A 15,372-nucleotide genomic window follows, 5' to 3' on the forward strand; every position below is an offset into this window, starting at 1 on the left:
AATACAAAGTGTGAAATTCAGGGGCTCTTTGAAACCTTTGCATGACTGAGTCATTTGTGTTTTTCTAATGTGGACTTTTTGTGCCCCCACTACTTTACTACTAAAAGAACGGATATACTCTGGGATATTCAATATAGTAACACTCATGGACTGAGCTAAGGTATGAAATGATTTGCTTCAATTTGGCTTAGCATGTTTATAAACTCAAAAATTATAGCTTATAAATTAAGTTTTCTGGAGTCCACTCAACTCAGAGAAATGTGTGCCTCGACTTGTAAGGCTGCAGATAGCCATAATGGAAGAGTAACCAATGGATGGAACTGACATTTATGAATTTATCTAGTTCCTTCTTTAAAACTTCCCAAGTTGTGGCCATCACCATTTTTGGTGGTAGCAAATTACATGAAAGCTTTGTCAGTGGTGGTCGGTGATTGAAACACATAAGGGAATATCATTACCACCGCCTTGAGTTCAGAAGCAGTTCCATAGGTGGAAGATGTAGACATTTTGGTGAGCTACCAATGTTTAGTACTGTAAGGAGCCCCAGACCGCTCCTGCATGAAGGAGTGGAACGTCTGCCAGTTTGAACTGAAATAATGGAGTATGAGGCAATTGGCAGTTGGAACAGAGTTCTTTTCATGTGGGGAGGGAAAGTAGCATCAGAGTATGTTACTTACAGCATAAGAAATACTAATGATCTGATGATCGTTTCAAAAAACCCTTTCTCAGTGAATACCTAGAAGCCAAGAGGAACATAGTACGTGCCAAATTTCAAGTTTGTAGGCTTTACAGTTCTGGAGATTTCGTGAGGAGTAAGAGGTATTTGGCTCACACAAATACATATCACAAGATGGTCTTTGAATAGTATAGAAAATGGGAGAAAAATTGGAGACTTGACTCATCAGCACCCATCCTGTCATGATCCAGGAATCAGATGATGACTCTGAATATGAAGAAGCTAATCCAGCAGGACCTGTGAAAGGTCAGCCTCAGGACACAAAGCCAAGAATGGCATGAGGCTGATCAAACATAAGTGCCATCTGAAGAGTTGGAGCATTCAGATGAGGGTAATGTAAGCTGGAGTGTAGAGAGGAAAGCAGAACAAAGGTGTTCTGTGAGGCACCTTGCCACACAGGATTGCAAAATTTGATTAGTGACAGCTTGTTGTAGCCTGATTTAAGAGGGCAACCCTGACCCATGTTCTTTTGCTGGAACAACTGTCTGATCCCCGACTGTTGTGTGACGCTCATGTGTTCTATCCTTGGACTGATCCTTGACAGATCCAACTTGGCTATCTGACTTTCAGACTGGATTTAACTTCTCTTCTGAATATTCCTATTGGAAGTGAAACTATTCAGACAAGCTTCTCTCAAAAGACTTTGTTTACATTACCTCTCTGCTGTTATCTCTTCAACTCTGCAAAAATTGCTAAGCTCCATATCAACCATATTTGAGTGTGTAGTTGAAACCTGATTGAAGATACATCCAAAATCTTTTCCCCCAAGGACCAAGTGAGCTCTCCAAAAGATTCAGAAAGAAGATGGCTGTAGTTGAATTTTGTTTCCACAGCTACTCAGTGGCGCTCTAAAAATTTGTGATGAGGCACCTTTCCCAGTGACAGAAGAAGATGGCAATAGTTCACATGCAAAACATCATGCTAAGAAAACATGCTAACAATGTGAGAGAGAAAGAGAGAAAGAGAGGGAGGAAGGAAAAGGAAGGAAGGAAGGAAGGAAGGAAGGAAGGAAGGAAGGAAGGAAGGAAGGAAGGAAGGAGATGAGCTTTCATGCTCAGCTCAAGAAGGCAAAAAGAAACCCAGAAAAAGGGCAAAACAAAAACAGGAAAACAGGAAAGTTGCGAAAGAAAAGGGAAAGGGGAAAAAATAATCCAGAAATATGTGCAAATTGTAGCAGAGAAAAGTGGGCAAGGAGAGCCAAATGAGGACAACAGATAAGGAAGCGGAAGACAGCAATAAAGGTAACCTATGAAGCAGAAAAAGTGGGAACCCTGCCAAGAAGAGGCTGAAGGAGAAGGGCAGGAGACAGGCGGAGACCAGTAAGAACAAAATGAATGAGTCGCCAGTTACAGACTACGAAATTATAGAAGGCTACGGGAGGAGAAATTCGCTTCTTTTCCTTTTAATATAACAGTCCTTTTGCTCCAGGTTTCAAGACATCATTTTGTAAACCGCTGAGAGCTTTGTTACCAGTGTAATAAGATAAATCCACTCAAGAACAAAGAATGATGTCCCTTTCTTTAGGGCCGTGGAACTGATTACATTTGTAATGCCTGCTAATGACGCTCTTTAAGCTATGCTTTCATCAGCCTGAACAGGTACAGTCGAGATTGCCTCTCATTGGGCCGGTCATAGATTGATCTTCTTAGGTAAACTTAAAGGTTTCCCTCGCACATATGTGCTAGTCGTTCCCGACTCTAGGGAGCAGTGCTCATCTCCATTTCAAAGCCAAAGAGCCAGCATTGTCCAAAGACGTTTTTTGTGGTCATGTGGCCAGCATCACTAAATGCTGAAGCCACACGGAATGCTGATACCTTTCCACTAAAGGTGGTCCCTATTTTTCTACTTACATTTTGACATGCTTTCAAACTGCTAAGTTGGCAGAAGCTGGGACAAGTAACGGAAGCTCACACCATTATGCGGTGCTAGGGATTCGAACCGCCGAACTGCCAACCTTTCTGATCGACAAGCTCAGCGTCTTAGTCACTGAGCCACCACGTCTTCTTAATTCTCTTTTAAACATAGCTTTCTTTTTCTCCTTTACAGGCACCAATACCCAAGTGAACACCTGCTAAGTGCTAATGGCCAAAGCATAATTTGTGGAACCACAGTCCATTGATTAAACAACATTTGGCTGGATTTGCAAGTATTGAGACTTAAGTTATGGTTGACAGTGACTTGGTCTTGCAATATACTCAATGTAAACCAAACAACTGTGGATTAATGGGTACTATGAGCTCAACATATTACTGCTTTCACTCCCTTCCTGCCCCACCAGAGTCAGCTCTTCTGTTTTTATTCATTCTTTTTTTCTTTTGCTTTTAAAATAATGATAAAAGGGGGTGTGTGGAACAGAACATTAAGATAAGAATACATACATTGTTAAAAGAAAAACAAACACATCAAAGTACTTTAAAAAAATTAAACAATATATCAAAGGGAAATATTTTTAGCAGTCAATAGCTACAATTTTTATATATATTCAACTATATGTTTTTTAAACTTACTGTATTTTGTGTAATGCAGATTGCAAATCACAAAGTACATTCAGTGGATATTCTGGACCAATGAGAAAGTTTCCTTTTGAAAGAGAACCAAGCTGCTAGAATTGGACTGAAAAAATCCAAATGATGGCAGGTGGAGAACAAAAGATCTAGAACATTTACTCTCTGCTGTCATGTACTGGACATCTGGATCTGAAGAGCCTCAATTTGGTAACTCCATCGCTGTTAACCAAGACTTTAAGGCAGGGGTCTTCAAACTTTTTAAACAGGGGACCGATTCATGGTCCCTCAGACTGTTGCGGGGCTGGACCGGCTGGGTGGGTGTGGCTAGGAGGTCATGTGACTGGTTGGACATGGCCAATTTAGCCATGCCCATTCTTCCTTTGTCCTTCTTGTACTTGTAGTTCCCCTACTCACCCACTGGCCCTGAATCGTATGGCTGTGAAAGGCTGTTTTTAAACTGTTTTTAAAGACTTTTAAAGCACTACTTTCCAAGCCAGCAGCAGCCTCTCCCCTACTCACCCAGCAGCCTTCACGTGGCTGCACTGGTGAGACCACCCCTCAGTCAGCTGGCCCTCCCATGCACCCTTCGGCCTTATCTTCGGCGGCAGCAGTGCAATCAGAAGTGCAGCTCAATCAGTGAAATAACTAACCAGAAGTGCAGCTGGAGTGGACACTGGCTGGAATATAAGACCAATGGTGAGGGGTGGGGCAAGGGGCGGGGCTGAATCTAACAGCTGGATGGGCTGGATACTTTGCATTGGTGGGCTGTATCTGGCCCATGGGCCGTAGTTTGAGGATTTAAGCTTTAAGGCTGTGATGCCGAATGTATGGCATGCATGCCACAAGTGGCACACAGAGCCATTTCTGAGGGTGTTGCCCTGTGAGCTCCAGCGTGCATACGCGTGCTGGCCAGCTGATTTTCAGCCTTGATTTTTGGCCTTGAGTTTTGGCCGTTTTTCGCCCTCTGGAAGGCCTTGGAGGAGGGCTGTTTTCACCCTCCCCAGGCTCCAAGAAAGCTGTGCGCGGGGCAGCGAAAGTAGGGTCACACACGCATGGCGTGGGGGGGCATTAAATTATAGGGTGGGCACATGAGAGCATGCAAGCATGCATGATAGTGCATGCGTGCATGATTTTGGCACCTGAGGCTAAAAAGATTCGCTGTCATTGCTTTAAGGCATAAAAAATACAGAGTCAGTGTCTGCCCAGGTGAAGAACTGTGCATTTAAAAAGTCATGAGTAACCTTTCCTCTGCAAGACTAAATGAATAAGCCCACTGCAAGCAGCTAATGGCCTGTTACTGAAAGCAGCGCAGGTGTAAAACTCTAAAGTTACCAGAAAACGGTTGCTGGAACACTATCTCTTTACCAACTCTCAATTAGCCTTGACTTGTTTCCTCCGCTGGATTATTTTGTGCCTGACATTGTTAAGTGTTTTGACATACACCAAAGTGCAGTTTGATATTTCTTTCCTCCATTTGTGATGTCTATTGATTAGGCTTCTAAATAACTATTCCAAAGGAATAAGATCGTGCCTTGCCCATAATCATATTACAATGGACACAAAGAACGGGGGATAAACCCATGGGTGGGAACTGACTGAAAGATGAAGGAGAGGTGATACTATTTTGCCAGAGCAAGTAGGAAAAGGACAAAAAAAAAGCAAAGAAAAACCCCGGGATTAAAATGGGAATAGTAAAAAGGCATTTTTAATCAAACAAAAGCACAAGATATGATAAAGTTGCCTGTGGCAACATTATTTTACACAGATTGGGTCCATTGGTTACTATAATTGTAATTTCATTGGCATGTCACTTTTATCTAAATTATGACTCAAACAGCATGAAATTCAGTTTGTTGTAATGGTTAAGGCATCGGGCTAGAAACCAGAAGACTCTGCGTTCTAGTCCTTCCTTAAGCCCAAAATCAGTTCCCTCTCAGCTCTAGGAAACAGACAATGGCAAACCAATTCTGAAATCTTGCCTAAAAAAAACAAACAGCATGGACTCGTATAAGGAAATATGCACAAACAAAGATCATTATGGGGCTGGAGACTAAAACAGATGAAGAACAGTTTCAGGAATTGGGTTTGTCTAGTCTAGTGAAAAGAAGGACTAGGGGTGACATGATAACAGTGTTCCAACATCTGAGGGGCCACAAAGAAGAGCAGGTCAACCTATTTTCCAAAGCACCAGAAGTCATGATAAGAAGCAATGGATGGAAACAAACAGCAACCTAGAACTAAGGGTAAATTTCCCAACAGTGAGAACAATAGAACAATAGGGCTTGCTTTTCTGGGTGCTCATGTTTGGAGGGTTTTTTTTAAAGAAGAGACTGGACAGCCATTGTCTGAAATGGTATAGGGTGTCCTGCTTGAGCAGAAAGTTGAACTACCCTGTTTCCTTGAAAATAAGACCTTCCTGGATAATTAGCCCAATCAGGGTTTTGACCACATGCGCTAAGCCCTCTCCAAAAACATTGCAACACAACAGCAGAGATTAGGTGACCATGCTCGCCGCCTCCTGCACCTCAAAAATAATAAGACCTCCCCAAAATAAGGCCAAGTGCTTATTTTGGGGGTCAAATGAAAATAAGATCCTGTCTTATTTTTGGGGAAACAGGGTAGAAGACCTCCAAGCTCCCTTCCAACTCTGTTCTCTTTATGTTTCAATTGCCAGGAGTCAACACTGATTCAAAGGCATGCATGCACAAACACACATAACTCGTAAAACAGCTATTCTGCATGTAATGCATTTTTGTTAAGTTGTCCAGAGCAGTTAAGGAAATGGGCTCTTAAAAAAAAACAACTTTAAAATACTGGGTATTAAAAAAATGAAAGAAAGAAGGAAAGAAAGGGAAAGAAATAGAGAGAGAGAAAGAAAGAAAAAGAGAAAGAAAGAAAGAAAGAAAGAAAGAAAGAAAGAAAGAAAGAAAGAAAGAAAGAAAGAAAGAAAGAAAGAAAGAAACCTAATAAATGCATGGGAAAGCCAGTTTGGTGCAGTGGTTAAAGTCACACTGGAAACCAGAACACCATGAGTTCTAATCTTGTCTTAGGCACAAGTCAGCTGGTGACCTTATGCCCCACTCACTCTCTCAGCCCTAGGAAGGAGGTAGTGGCACACGATAACCCAAAATCCTGGCAAGAAAGTTAAATGGATTAATTCAGTTGTTCATCAGACTTTAATCATGGAGATGAGTTCTGAAATTTCAGTGAAGAAAAATATATTGATGTAGGAGTCAAGGAATAGTAAAGAGAGAGAAGGAGAAACTATAAATAAATGTTTTGCCTCTAGGCCTTTCAAAAATTTAAGAAAGACCTTGATGAGACCTACTTTCAAATAAACATGAATAGGATTGTTCTGTTAAAAAAAAATTAATTGACCATAACTTGTGTGAAGACTAAATCCTATACATGCTTACTTGGCATAAGTCCCACTAAGATTAATAGAGCTTGCTTCTCAGAAGATATGGATGGATAAGATGACTACATACTGTACATTCAAAATGCCAAAAGCCAACTTCTCATACCGTTTCACCTTCACATACCCTACATCATCTTCTTCCCTTTCACTATTCTTTCTGTTTAGTTCTGCTTATCATTGAGCTGACATTCTATTTTGATTTTTCAACTCATGCATCTTTGGGCGGGCTGCCATAGTTCTATATTATTAAGAACCCTAGTATGATCAGATTTATTTATAGTATTTTTATGTAAGGAATGTGAGAGTCAGTGTGGGATCCTGGTTAAGGTACTGAATTACAAAAGGAGATTCAGATACTAGTCCTCCTGTAGGCACAGAAGCCAACTGGGTCACTTCAGGCCACCAGAATGATATATAAGTGCATGAACTTCAAAGAAGAGAAATGTATTTACTTTAATTAATTCTATTTATGTTGTTGTTAGTTGCGAAGTCGTATCCAACCCATCAAAACTCCATAGACAACATTTCTGCAGGCTTTCCTGTCCTCTACCATCCCCCAGAGTCCACTTAAGCTCATGCCGACTGCTTCAGTGACTCCATCCAGCCACCTCTGTCGTCCCCTTCTTCTTTTGCCCTCCATCTTTCCCAGCATCAGGCTCTTCTCCATTAGGTGGCCAAAGTATTTGAGTTTCATCTTTAGGGTGTGGGCTTCTAAAGAGCAGTCAGGGTTGATCTCCTCTAGGACTGACTGGTTTGATGGCCTTGCAGTCCAAGGGACTCGCAGGAGTCTTCTCCAACACCATAGTTCAAAGGCCTCCATTCTTTGGTGCTCAGCCTTCATTATGGCCCAACTTTCACAGCCATCCATTGCAACTGGGAAAACTGTAGCCTTGACTATACACACTTTTGCTGGCAAGGTGATGTCTCTGCTTTTTAGGATACTGTCTAGATTTTTCATGGCTTTTCTCATGAGCCTAGGAAAATATTTTGAGTTTCTCTTTTTTAATTATCTTCCTCTAGATATTTAAACTCCATTCGTATTTTTGAGATTATTGCTAATCTGAAAACTGTATATGTAGGTGTATCTCTATATCTGTATCTGGGGTACATATTTCCTATTCAGTGGTTATATTTACTAGACAATGCTGTATTACATCCTACGATTGAATTGATTCCCTTGGGCCACCACAAACACATCACACACTGAAAGAGATAACATCAGAGAATGTGGCTTTCCTTCATTTGTGTGTGTGTGTGTGTGTGTGTGTGTGTGTGTGTGTGTGTGTGTGTATTATTTGCATTGGAATAAAAAAAATCTTTTGGTGTAACTCCCTCTGCACTTATGCTTTCGCTTGCTGAATGAGAATGAGAATCTAAATGCTCTAGTGAAAGTTTTCCTTTGCATTCTGCATAGTTTTTTTTTTAACTTCAAAAGATATTCTCGTGGCTTAGCTTTAACTATAATGCGATAAATAGTTTGAATACTCTGAGTGTTGTGTATGAACAATCAAGATGGCCAACTTATGTTTCTATACTCAAGGGTCCTCAATTCTCTAAAAAGTGATTTCTCTACATTATACCTTGGGACATAAGCGCATCTGGGGCCATTCCCTCACTCTGCCCTCCTTTGATTTTTGCCTTTAAAAATATTTTGATTTCACCATAATTGCAAAACTGGCATGCTAAAAAAAAATATCGAAATGCAACTCTCTTTCCAACATTATTATTATTTTTATTTCCAACAATTCCAAAATGGAAAAAAAAAATTCTCGCAAAATGAAATAATAAGTAGCTGCAAGCAAATACTTTGGGAATCTACTCATATATCAAGAAAAAGTATGCCCAATGTTAAGCAAATCAGTAGTGGTATTCAGCCGGTCCGGATCGGTTTGGACGAACTGGTAGTGGCAACCTGCGGGTGGACTATGCCATCTTTTTCAGTCAAGTTTTTTTAAGCCGCATGCCTGCATGCAAGCTGCATGAGATAACAAAGTGCATGTGCAGAAGGCGTTCGCTTATAGTTTTGGTGCGTGGTGAACTGGTGGTAAAATTATGTGAAAGCCACCTCTGAAGTAGATGTAATATAAAGCCACCTTCTGGGAGAGAGCCTTGTGCAAATTCTATGGGATTGGGGATGTCCATTATTGCAACCTTGTTTTAGCTTTGCTGATAGTTTGCAAGATTGGCCACATGTTCTCAAAATGTTCACTAGAAGGTGGCCCAAAAGGACAAATGGTATCATATATTGTTCAGTCGCTCAGTTCCTTTTAGCTCTACATGACTCAGTTCAGGTGGGAAAACCCTGTCATCCACTATCTTTTTTTTATTTTTGATTAATGGTTCTCTCAGCAATTTCTATAAGAATACACTGTACGAAATGAAACAGCTCACACAATTTAGAAATGAAGTTAGTCTACTATTAGTTCTTTATTATAAAACTAATTTTCTCCTTTTCTTCCAGGAGGAATTGTAAAACTGACTAATTCCGAATGACACAAGATAGCCAGCAAGTAGGACAAGAATAAAACAATAGACTGTTGTATGTATGTATGTATGTATGTATGTATGTATGTATGTATGTATGTATGTATATGTGTAGTTGTGTGTGTGTGTGTGTGTATGCTGGTCTTGTTGACCAGCATACCTACACCTGTGAAATCTTCGAAAACATTATATAAAAACTATGTATACATACATACATACATACATACATACATACATACATACATACATACATACATATGTTGTATTTGTGCTGATAAATAAATAAAGGGAGCACAAATCAGCACAAATACAACACAAATGTAACAAAGGCAACAGTAAAAATATTGGGTTTCTGTCGTGATGGTCTCTTGTGACGAGCAGATAGACAGAGAATGGAAGCAGTCTGCTTCCTCCCATATTTGGGCATACCAGGGGTTGTGACACTAAATAAATACATACAAACACACAAACACACACACACACACACACATATATATATATTCAATACTTGAGAAAAACACACAAGAAGATCAATAGATGACAGAGAGATGATAGACAATAGATAGATCAGTGGTGGAATTCAGCTGATTTGCACCTATTCAGGAGAACCATTTGTTAACTTTCTGAGCAGTTCGGAGAACCAGTTGTTGGAAGAAATCTCCTTCCAACAGCCTTTTTTTTTTTTTTTTAGTTTACAGGAAGGGATTCAGACTGAAAGGTTTAGGTTTCCATTATGGGTGTGGCTATCATTGATCTTCAATGTGTATTCCCCCATTTCTAATCTAATGACTAATATTTGGGGCAGCTTTTTGCAAACAAAGAAGCTATTTGTATTTTTTATAGTTAATCCTCGCCTTAAAACTGTTCATTTAGTGACCATTCAAAGTTAAAATGACACTGGAAAAAAGTGACATGATCATTTTTCAAATTTATGACCATTGCAGTATCTCCATGGTCATGAGGCCAGGCGAGGTGAAGCGCCCCTTGACATGAGTGACGTTGAGTTGGCCATGCCCATCCAGTCACATGACCACCCAGCCATGCCTACCCAACTGGTCATTAGAGCACAGAATCCCACCACTGAGATAGATGATGGATGGATAGATGATGGATGGATGGATGGATGGATGGATGAAAGAAAGAAAGAAAGAAAGAAAGAAAGAAAGAAAGAAAGAAAGAAAGAAAGAAAGAAAGAAAGAAAGAAAGAAAGAAGAGAGGGAGAGAGAGAAAGAGAGGACATCAACTTTTACAGAAATTCCCATTCTCCTGAATGGAGCTAACTTATTCCAGGATACATAATCTTTGTTGTATGTAGGGGTAAAAATTATGGAACTTAAAATCATTTTGGCTATATTCGTATCTTCCACTATTAACGTAAATTTATGGTTTACTCAAGCCAATATTCCAGTATCATATGCAATACTGAACAATGAGATGAACACATAGGATGGGATTATAGAAATTTAGCAGGAGAAAAAACAGAAATGATTGGCTAATTATCTATTCAGTGCATGATGTGAACATGGCCTTGTCTTTGGTTCTTGGGGATTGCAAAATGCTTGCTATTAGCTTGTGGGGCTATGCTGGCCAGGAGTTCAAAAGTAACCAAAAAATGGTATTTGGCATTAATAAGAAGATTTTCCCATTTAATAGAGGAAATGTGGTCATGGGAAACGGAAGTGCAGAAGTTCATCCTAGCTATCTTGCAATTAAGGAGAAATTGAAACTAGTGCTAAGGACCTTTTCTGATTGAGTAAAAGGTTAGAAGAATGGTCTATTTAAAAAAAAATAAGGAAGATATAAGGAAGACTGCTTAAAGAAAGTGCAGATCAAGCTTTGGAACTGGAGTCAGACTATTGCTGGAGAGATAAAACATGGCAGTGGAGCTCTGAGGGAAAAAACAAACAAACTTACCAGCAGTTTCTTTAAATTGTCTTATATTGATTTGGATTAAGAACCAATCTACAATGGACTATTCATTTGCTCCTCAATGGTTTGTCTGATAGCACAAGTTAAACCTTTGTGCCATTAGAGCAGGATCCCTTATTTAATTAAACAGAAAATCTAACTGTGATTTTCCAATTTCAGCTGCAGTGATCAAACAGAATAACAAACCCCGGTTGTGATTGAGATGCAATTCTGAAACATCCAATCTTTGATGTTTAAGACACTATTGTTACATTATTTTGGGGAGGCGGGGAGTAGACTTTTCAAGTATGCATTTACTGAACCCAAAACCTATTTTCAGTAGAAACATCTGTTTTTCAGAAAGTTGCCTTCCTATTGATTTTATTTCCATATATATTTAGGCTGGCCAAAATAACTTACATTGACCTGTCAGTTTCCAAGAAATAAAACAATAAAGTGCAGTGTTAAAGGAAAGAATAGCAGTATAAATATCTTTCACTTGCAGAGAATGAAAAAAAAATAACTAAGTGGAATAATAAATTGCAGGTAAAGCAACAGGAATAAAGATCAGAAGTTATTAATACTATACCAAATTCTGCCTTGAGATTTCTCAAAGATTTTATTCAAAGTAAAGTGTGGTTCTCTTGGTATTTTTTCAGTCTGTTCCAGAATGTCTTCCAAATTCTGAACCTAAACTTACTCTGAGAAGTGGTTAGTGTTTTTCTTCTTGTTATCCATTATATCTCCTTGCAGCATTCTGAGTCTTCCCAGATGGATACAGCTTCCAGGACAAGGAAATTTTTAAAAAAGCACCATGTGAAATAATCTTTTGAGATTTAATCATCATGTGGGGGGAAAAAAATCATTGAAGAAGAGACCATGGAGTGTGAACAGATCAAGTATCCCTGTTAGGTAAAGGTGAAGGTTCCCCTCGCACAGATGTGCTAGTGATTCCCGACTCTAGGGGGCAGCACTCATCTCCATTTCAAAGCCAAAGAGCCAGCACTGTCTGAAGACGTTCTCCGTGATTATGTGGCCAGCATGACTAAACACCAAAGGAACATGGAACTCATTTACCTTCCCACCAAAGGTGGTTCCTATTTTTTCTACTTACATTTTTGTGTGATTTTGAACTGCTAGGTTGGCAGAAGCTGGGACAAGTAACGGGAGCTCACTCCGTTATGCGGCGCTAGGGATTCAAATTGCCAAAATGCCGACCTTCCTGATCGACAAACTCAGCATCTTAGCCATTGGGACACCGCGTCCCTGTACTATTCCTGTTACTGAGTCACTAATTTAGTAGATGAATATCATATTCCATCCATGAAAAATAATATTATTTTCTCTGTTTAAAATAAATTGTGAAAGAAGGAGAACAAGGAGAAGGAGAGGAAGGAGGAGGAAGAGAAGAAGGAAAAAGAACTAAAATCCTATATTTTTATTTATACATGTGTGTTTGCCACAGATGCTTCTCCCGAAAAGTCCTTCTATCCTTTTCCCAGGTGATCAGCCTGACCTGGGACACCAACAGACCTTGGATAGTGTTACAGGCTTTAATTTACAAAAATGAACATTAAAACAAAAACCAGATTAAACTACATAACTTTCAACCTCATGAGAAACGTTGCTCAAGCTAAAAACGTTGTTGATGTTGTTGTTCTTACTTATGTCTCGCTTAGCTACATAAATTTTGGGCACCTTTGTGGTCGTAAATCAAGGACTATCGTTACAGTCTCTAAGCCAAGATACCTCCATTCTCTCTTCCTTGGGATCACAATCTTGTTTAGAATGAATGAGCTAGAAGGGACCTTGGAGGTCTTCTAGTCCAGCCCTCTGCTCAAGCAGGAGAACCTATACTATTTCAGATAAGTGACTGTCTAGTCTCTTCACTCATGATTTCTGAAGGCAAGTTGTTCCACTGGTTAATTGTCACTATTAGGAAATTTCTCCTTAATTCCATGTTTCTTTTCTCTTTAATTAGTTTCCAACCATTATTTATTGACCTGCCCTCCGGTACTTTGGAGAATAATAATATCTCTCTCTCTCTCTCTCTCTCTCTCTCTCTCTCTCTCTCTCTCTCTCTCTCTCTCTCTCTCTCTCTCTCTCTTTCTGAAGGAGTGCCGCAGTTTCGCACCTTTCACTCTCTTTCAAGTCTCTCTTTAGCTGCAGGCGCGCAAGCCACCGTGCATGCGCACGTACCTCTGATTTTCAGGTCTCTGCTGTGCAGGCGGGAGATGCACGCACAAGTGTGGGGGGTGCACATGCATAGGGGGTGGGGGTTGCTTGCACAGAGGGATCACGCTCTTTTTTGGGTCCCAGGAGGCTTCAAGGAGGCCTGCTAAGCCCAAAATGGGGCAGGGGAGGTCGTGCACATGTGTGCAAGGAGTGCAGGGGTCACACACATATGCGAGGTTGTTGGGGGGGGGGGGCTGCACACTTGTGCAAGGGACAGGGTGCTTTGCCTTATGGGTGTGGGCATGCAAGGAGAAAAGGGTTAGCTATCACTGTCCTACTCCCTCGCACTCTGATTCTTTTTTCTCTGCTGTGTTTGCAAAAAAAATATATTTAAAAAAAGATTTGATTAAAATTATTAGTGGGAACATGATTCAGTGGCTCTATTACAAGGTGGCTCTATGAAAATCCTGAAGTGAATCATTAAATTACTTTAAGGGGTGAAATTGAATTGTGTGCTTTTGAATTAATTTAGAGATTTAAAGTGTGTGTGCCGATACACTTTTAACCAAATCAGTACTCCAGGTGAATCACTTTGATTTGATGACTCTGATCAATGAACTGAATGAAAACTTGACAGATAAAATCAAAGCAATGACTCAGATTGACTCAACTTGCTGAATCAAATCAGTGGTTAAAATTGAATATTGGATGATTTCTTTTGCTTTCCTCATTGCAAGTTTATTAAGACTGTATGAAGTTTAAGAACTGTCTCAATCTTTAAACTAAAACCCATATTCTTATGCTGTTGGTTTGAATAAATGGCAGAACTGATATGTTTTTTTCTCATACTATACCAATCCTTCCTCTTCTTCAAGTCAGTCAGAGTTCATGAAAGAAAGTACACATTTTTTTTCCTGAAGAGGGGGTCAAGCTATTCTGCAAAGCACCTGAAGGCAGGACAATAAGCAATGGATGGAAACTAATCAAGGAGAGAAGCAACCTAGAACTAAGGAGAAATTTCCTACAGTTAGAACAGTTAATCAAGTGAAACAACTTGCCTCCAGAAGTTGTAGGTGTTCCAATATTGCAAGGTTTTAAGAAGAGATTGGACAACCATTTGTCTGAAATGGTATAGGGTTTCCCGCTGATTAGGAGGTTGGACTAGAAGACCTTCAAGGCCCCTTCCAAGTCTGTTATTCTGTTATTGTCTTCTTCAAAAAGGAAAAAGGAGAGAGCAAGGCTGAGGGGCAGAAAGTCAATTGTTATTAGAGTCAATAAATTATTGGAATATTTAGCAATAATTTGGGTATATAAAGTTGCATCTTCTTCAACATTGTCAAACTCACAAGAGTACTGTAAAGAAAGAGAAATAATTATTCTTAAACTATAGAAAACTGTTTTCTTTTACAATCTGAATTATAGATTTTTGCTAGAACTCTATAGCCTCTTATTGGTTAAAATTAGCAGTAAAGCATTGTGTTTTACGGATAGAAATCCTTATTTTTCCACCTCCTTACTGATATCCATTTTTTCCTGAAAATTTTATGAATATTAGTTTAATCTGAAGGAACATTCAAGTAGTACTATTGAAGGGGTATAACTCATCCAGCTGCATTTTACTTTTGGAATGTAGCTCCTATCAAACTGAGATATTCTAACTTTGTGATGGCTTGCGAGTATTTATTTTTATTTATTTATTTGTTTTTTTCAAGCGTGTATAAGGTAATAGATATAAGTACATACAAGATTATGAATACATGAAATAGATATGAATAAATGGGGTTGTTAGGGCAGGGATGGTGGGCACATTGGTGTGCTTATACACGACCCTTTATAGACCTCTTATGAATGGGGTGAGGTCAACAGTAGACCGTCTAAGATTAAAGTTTTGAGGGTTTGGGGAAGAAACCACAGAGTCAGGTAGTGCATTCCAGGCACTGACCACTCTGTTGCTGAAGTCGTATTTTCTGCAACGGAAGTTTTGTGTGGTTTACTTTAAGTTTGTGAGCTCGTGTATTGTTGTGGTTGAAGCTGAAGTAGTCATTGACAGGTAGAACATTGTAGTAGATAATTTTATGTACTACACTTAGCTCAGACCAAAGGCGGTATAGATCTAAGTTGTCTAAGCCCAAAATTTCAAGTTT

This window comes from Thamnophis sirtalis, unplaced genomic scaffold (genome assembly GCF_051295495.1).
Source record: "Thamnophis sirtalis isolate CommonGarterSnake01/CBP01778 unplaced genomic scaffold, rThaSir2_p1.2 scaffold_14, whole genome shotgun sequence".
Lineage (NCBI taxonomy): Eukaryota > Metazoa > Chordata > Lepidosauria > Squamata > Natricidae > Thamnophis > Thamnophis sirtalis.